The following is a 7,122-nucleotide window of genomic DNA, read 5'->3' as shown; positions in this document are numbered from 1 at the left end:
GTTAGCTCTTCAGTACTGTCATACACGTCTATCCTCTGTGCACACAGAGTTGTGCATCAATCTCGGCATTACCTTCATGTGCAGACTAAAAACTGCAACAAATAATGTCTTTTCTGCTTGATGTTGTGGCTGTATATATTCACATGCATGCTGCTAACCGTTTTCCAGTGTTTCATAACATACACAGACTCTGCTCTCAGAACCTTCCAAATGAGGTGAACTCATCTTTCTCATTTTCCTTCTCAGCATGTAAACTGTACTTTTCCTATGGTCCTAAAGGGAACTTTTCCTGTGACTAATAATGGTATGAAAGGGTACATATAAAATGGTTGCCAATTTTTTTCCAGTGAAGCCAGTAATTTTTTTTAGCTTTAGATTCAAGAACAATGGAATGAGAATTGTATCTCACAAAAACACTTTGCATCTTGATGTGTGCGAGCAGAGAATGAGAATTAATGGGCCATAGCAGAGTGCTTGTTCCAAAGATCCAGCCAAATAAATAATTCCCCATGCTTTCAAAAGCCACCTGCTTAAATGCTACCCCAGAATAAAGTGCCAAGCAGTGAAGGTGAAGCTGCTGCCGTAAGGAAAATAACTTATTTCATTGAAATAAGTATCTTCTTCAAGTCCTACTTCAGAAAGGCAGCAGCTAACTTATATACCCACATCTCCTCAGTACAGTCACAGTTAGCAGCCCTAAAGACAGCACCAGCACCATTCAGTCAAAATTGTCTTAGATTTCTTTCTTGCTGGAATAAATACTGTTGCTGTCACTCTGTTCTGGGGGAAGAAAAAAAAAAATCAGATATTCTACAGCGAGGGAATGAACTTCTCAAGGATTGTATAGGAAAGTGCTGAATTAAACTGCACATTTGCTTGTACTCTTTAATCCCAAAGTCATTTCTGCACAGTCTTAACCTTTTTTTCAGATATATTAGATTGCCAGTGATGCTGCCCTGTAAATTTTGTTGTCTACCACTTTCCCTGTATTTTCATATTCTATAATAAATCACAGGAGAAGGGATTAAGAAACCAAATCTCAGCCATCTGAGGTAATAATTACTAATTACACCATAATGGTATTTCATTACTTGCCATTTGTACAGCAGCCACCATCTCCAAGGGCATTTTACAAACAAAACATGACAGGAATAACCTTTTCATACACGAGCTTTGGCTGCAGCAAGTCTGAAAGCTGACATAAGTTTTTTTCCCCATGTCCTCCTCCCTCACAGACAGAGTGGCACTTTGTTAGTATCAAGTTTTCCAGAGAAGAAAACCACTTTAAGAAACCCCAGACTAGCATGGTGCCCATAGACACCGATCAGTGCTCTCCCTTTGCAAAAAACAGGCAAAAAACAATTCTTACGGACCACATGGAAACATCCACTGAAAAAGATCTTGCAGAGAAGCCAGCAGTTGGAATGCACTGAAACAGAGTGAAAGAGGAGGGTTGTCATAAAGTATAAATTGCCCTTTACCCTAGGTACAAGTTACTGTTGCTTAAACTGCAGGCGTTGTGCATACTTACTTTCCCTTGCAAATATTTATGGTACCTCTTTGCTTCTGTTACACTTGACCCATTGAGAAAATGGATCTTTTCATGCTACGAAAAAAGCAAAAAATATATTGGGACGAAGTTCACTCAGATAAGCAAGGGACAAAGGCATTACATCAGCTGAGCAAAATTCAGCAAGAATGTCTTAAAGCTTATGGGCACAATCTTCTCTACTGCTGAAGAGAAAAAGAACACATTAGTGGGAGAGAAAACTCCACATAACAAACCCTGCTGAGTTGTGGGCTTTGTTAGCTTCAGCTCAGTGTAACAGTACTGCTGGCTGGCTCTCTATGGCTCAAAACATTAGCAAAGCAAGTTAACTTCTATTTGGAATGTGCTGCTGGAGCCAAAGAGAATGGGCTGTCCTCCAGGCAGGAATCTAGCTAGATGTAGGAGAGTGAGTCCTGTCACTTGCTTGGAAAGCTTCTGTGAAATGTTCTGTGAAATGTTCTGTATATGAAGAAATGTGGAAAATTGGAGGAAAAAAAGTGTTATTTAAAAAAAAAATTCTATGGTAAAAATCCAAGCAAAAGGCACACTCATATGCAGTAAATGAAGGGAAAGAAATGTCTGTAGAGAAAATACACTTTTTAAATGTTTTCTCCATTCAGTGATAAAACAAATTTACCATTTCTCTTCACCACATTTCTGACTAATGACACATCTGTCTTATGAGAAGTTGGTTATAGTTATAAGATTAAATAAATAGTGGCAAATCAGCCTTACTCAAACTCTTTTTTTTTTTTAGCATATGTATATTTTTAGTCTGTACACATTTACTGTAAATATAAATTAAGAAAAATGTGTTTCCTATTACTTCTTACAGTAAAGGTTAAGCCTCCCCAAGAAACTTGCAGATACAAATACTATAATAATTTCTAAAACTAAGTGAAAAGATGAATGTCTCATGCTGAAACTAGCACACTCTGCATGTGTACATGTACACCTATTTGCTTCTACTTCCAAAGTTAGCCAGTGGAAAAAGGAAGAAGAAAGATATTACCCCTGCATTCTTCAGAATGAACTAGGATGCAAATATACCATGGGCTTTAAGAGCCATTCTGTATAGTCTGCAGACAGTGGAGAATATTCAGTGTCTGCAAGCACGTACCTTTGGTGCCCAGGTTCCCTCTACAGTCAGCAGAGAGAAGTGTGAATTAGCAATTAGAGCTCTTAGGTTGGAAACCTTACCACTGCCAAACTGAGGCACCCTGACATGCTTTCTGGAGAACTTAAGAACTTAATGGTCAGATATGAAAAAAACCACATAAATAGCAACATAATAATAAAAAGACACTTGGTTACTCATATCCATAACTGATTCAAGAGAACACCTGCTCAATTATCGCATAACCTAGAGGAGACTTCACTGCAACCCAGTCTGTCTCCACATGTCTCAGCATCCATTATTTAACTTCTATTCGTGTTCCATGATGACTAAACAACAATAATAATTTTAAAAAGGAAGCACACTGAAGGAAGTGTGACATGTGAAATGAAGTTTTTGTATGGCAAATGAGGTTATTCAAGAGTGTTACTGAAGCTGAATTATTTTTTTCAGGTCCAAAAATATCTGTTCTTCTCATATAGTATTTGAATGCATGCAGCAGGCAACCAATAAATAAAAGGAGACACACGCACAATCCCTTCTTAAAGAAGATTCATATGCAGTGCCCAAACAACCGCCCACACGTGGCAGCCCTGAGAGTCATCATCTCTCTTGTTTCACTTTTTTTTTCCTCTCCAGTTCCTCCAGTAAAGTCTGGAAAATGTATTTATATTATAAATATAATGAAGAAATATTTGAAGATACATTCACTGTTTTGTTTTTCGAAGCATAGCATCCAAATGTATTTTGTATCCTGTTAGATTATATGCAAATAATTTCTCATAGACATGATATGAAGGAATCTCTTTGGGAATAACTGGAAATAATCTGTTATATATATTTAATAAAGGGATTTAATATTCCAAGAAAACCATCTTTATTGATTTTTGGAGCATTATTGCATTCTTCAAGGAAATGTTATTCTCCAAAGAGCAGTACTGAGTTAACGTGTCTGCATTTCATAGAATCATAGAATCATAGAATCATAGAATGGTGTGGGTTTTTTTTCATACAGCAAATGATTTCGTACAGAAAAACTAGAATTAAAAGAATGAGTTGACAGTGAATTAATACTTTACTTTCTTCTGAAATTAATGCATACATTTTTCAGAACTATTTAGACTTGATATCCTCACGATGATTAAGGTTTGTATAGATGCAGAGTCAAGAATCCCACGAATGCTGAGTTCTGCTAGGGTAACCTGTCATGTGGTTAGAAGCAGATTACTTTGTTCTCATATTTTCCATCTGTGGAAATCTATTTTCCATAGCTGGTGTAGTTCAATGGGTTGGTACAAAAATATGATAGAAACAAATCATTGGTTACTATCATGCTTACTTATTAAAAATTCACATTTGCATATTAGGGATTTAAATTTTAATTCAAAATTTTCATATAAATGTCTTGCCATTTGAGAAATGAAATATTAAAATTATCTAAAAAATTTTATCTCAGGTGCCACTTAAGATATTTTCCCAAGAATTTAGACTTTTTTGAGATCAAATTTTGACACAATTTCATTGATTGATTTTTTTAGTAGCTGTGTAAACAGAACCTGAGTTCCTAATTCTCCCTTTAAGGACTGAGAAGCTGTCTGAGAAAAACAAGTGCATGAAAAACAAACGGAAACTGACCTTAAAGATCCTGGTGGAGGATTTCCTATCACAAGGGCAAAAGTAATTACAACTCTCCTCTATATGCATTAGTAAATTAAATATTCAGCCCATGAATACACAATGGAACATCCTACAGCGGTTCTTTTCAATTACAGCTGACAGCAGCTAGAGCTTCAAATCAAACCACTCTAAGGGATGTGTTCTCATCATCAGTGTGATCACAGAGAGCCATATGTAGCTCTTAGCTCAAGCAGCTAGCAGCAGCAGCAGAGACCCAGCTCAGCCTGTTCCTATCACCTCTACCAAGAGAATGCAATAGCGTTGCACAACTAGCTAACATTAGCAACACCACAGTAAAAACAAGCCATAAAACTGGTTGAAAAGAAGCAGCATTACATCTCAGTGCTACTTCTGCAGCATTATATCAACAAGACTTGTTTAACCTTGGTAAATGGATTTTTCTGGAGCACCACTAGCAGTCTGGATTTCAGTTTTCTCTGCAATAATATTAATGAGTTATCAAAATGCCAGTGACATTTAAAATACCAACAACTTTCACTGTTTGTTAGTACCAGATTGGATAGTTTCTGTGTTCCTGGAAAGAGGACACAAATTAATCATGATAAATAGAAGGAAATAGGAGTGTAGCAGTGTTTAATTTGAATTTAGAGTTGTTAATCTTCGTTATTTTGCCTGTCTCAGCCTCTTTAGAAAATGTTCATTTTATTTTAGAAGCTAAAAAGGAATTTTCACTTTCAAACATACTAGGCTCAGTAGTACTTCCTTTTTATAGGTATTAAGAGTATTTCTACTAAAAATACAGATCTTTTAAAAATAATTCCATACTTTTTAGTTTTTATAAATCTACATAAGAATTTCACTTTTAGACATCTTTCATCTGTAATGTTCTTTGGTTTTTCATCTCATTGCAGAAATATTTTGCTTTGTCTTTAGTTCTGCTTACCCAGGACTCAGCATGGCAGAATCATTCACAAAGTGAATTCTACTGAAAGTACTACGTAAAAATACAGAAGGCTTCCCTCTCTTACAATGTCAGATACCTTCTTAGCAGTAGTATTTAGATAATAAGACCTTTAAGCAAGTATTCTCCGGCAGTTAACAAAAAGTTGTTCTTTGAAACAGAGAAAGATTCTCTAGCCTAAGTTTATCTGCTCCTGAAGAGCCTTTATGTGTCTCTATGACAAAGTGAGGTGCCCCAGAAGGATTATTTTACTAGTTATATAAGAATTAGGAATAAAGAAGGTATTTCAATACAGTAGTCTGAAGCCCACCATATAAGTAAGTGTGGCTATGACGTTTCCTTAATCCTTTATCTCTGAATTGCAAAATGTAACAACAATTTATTTAGTGTTCGTTGTAGAAATAAAAACAGAGAAAGCTTAAAACAGTACAAATTAGACAACATTGAGGGGAGCTGAGATAAATTTATTTCTAGTGATAACTGAGAGTTTTCCCAACAAACTCCCTGAAAGATGCTCTTTCACAGAAACACTGCAAGAAATCAGGATAGTAGCATAATAGGGCAACTAACAGGTTCCCAGAAGAAGACCTCTAAATATTTAACTACTTCTCTTGAAGTAGTAGTAGTCTTTTTTTCTGTGTTAGGGGGAAATGTGTTGCTTTTTCTTCCAACAAAAAGTTGGAAGGAAGAAAAGTAACTGAGCTGTTGTACTCCCCCATTTGCATTATGTATGTTCTACTGAAGAAAAATGCTTCTTGGTGAAGCAGAGACAAGTACAAGTCAGCACTCACAAAGGCACATAAGTAAACCAAGACACAGCTTGGATTTGTTGCCAAGAAACTTCAGTACCCAGCTCTGTGTTTGCAATGCTCTCATCCACCCATCACATTCAGATAAATTTCAGCCTACTGCTTGAACAGCCACAATGATATCTGAGCTTTGCATGAAGAAATCAGCCTGGGAAAGTCTTGCTGAAATGAAGCTGCAGTATAACATTGTGTGGGAACTGCGGAGTCACAGCCTGAACCTCTGATTGGTCACCTAAGGCGAGCCATGAGTCAGCCAGAGGAGCACAGGTGGAGGCAATTTACCTGTGCTGCCGGAAGGGGTCTCCTAGACCCATTTAGGAGCTGGCTACCAGTGGGGAAGGATCTCATCTGGAGATCCCTCCTTTTGGTGTTTTGTGGTGAGCCCAGCTAAGAGTAAGGCTTCCATTTACTGTCTTTTGTTATCAAATCTACTTCGCCTGACTCTCTTGTTTATTTTGTGATTGTAGCATCTTAATATCCATTGATTATACAAACATACAAGACCAACAATTCTGGGGGTTTTCTGGAATTCTCCAAGAATCTTGAAGAAGTAGATGTGGGTGGGGAATTGTGGTGCTGCCAGTTCAGAGACAGCTACACCAGCTCTCTGGCAGAGATGGAAAGGGTTCTCAGCTTAGTATAAAAGAGGCGTGGGGGGTGAAAAAGGCAGCCTGTGTTTACAGGAAAGAAGAAGTCATTCTCTAACCTAATCCCAGAAAAAAAATCTGGTTTTCAAGATTTTTATTTCCCAGAAAAGTAATGAGCAGAGGCTGAGCAGCTGGAGCTGTGTTCTATGGGATTTTCATGTTCCACATAGACATGCATACATACAGATTTCCTACTAGCTAAATTCTTTATTTCAGAAGAATCAGCTGAATTCCCAATCAATCCAATAACTCCATAGCCATAAAAATGATCTGCACAATCTTTGCCTTCAAACTCATGTTTCTACTGTGATAAATAAAAGGATTTTTTTAAGAAATCTCAAGCAAAAAAGATCAAGCTCTCAAGGCACAACTTTCTTCTGAAAGGGAGTACTGTCTGATGT

This window comes from Centrocercus urophasianus, unplaced genomic scaffold (assembly GCF_019232065.1).
Source record: "Centrocercus urophasianus isolate 14NV4802_14NV808 unplaced genomic scaffold, USGS_Curo_1.0 seq_10, whole genome shotgun sequence".
Classification (NCBI taxonomy): Eukaryota; Metazoa; Chordata; class Aves; order Galliformes; family Phasianidae; genus Centrocercus; species Centrocercus urophasianus.
This window is presented reverse-complemented; position numbering follows the sequence as displayed.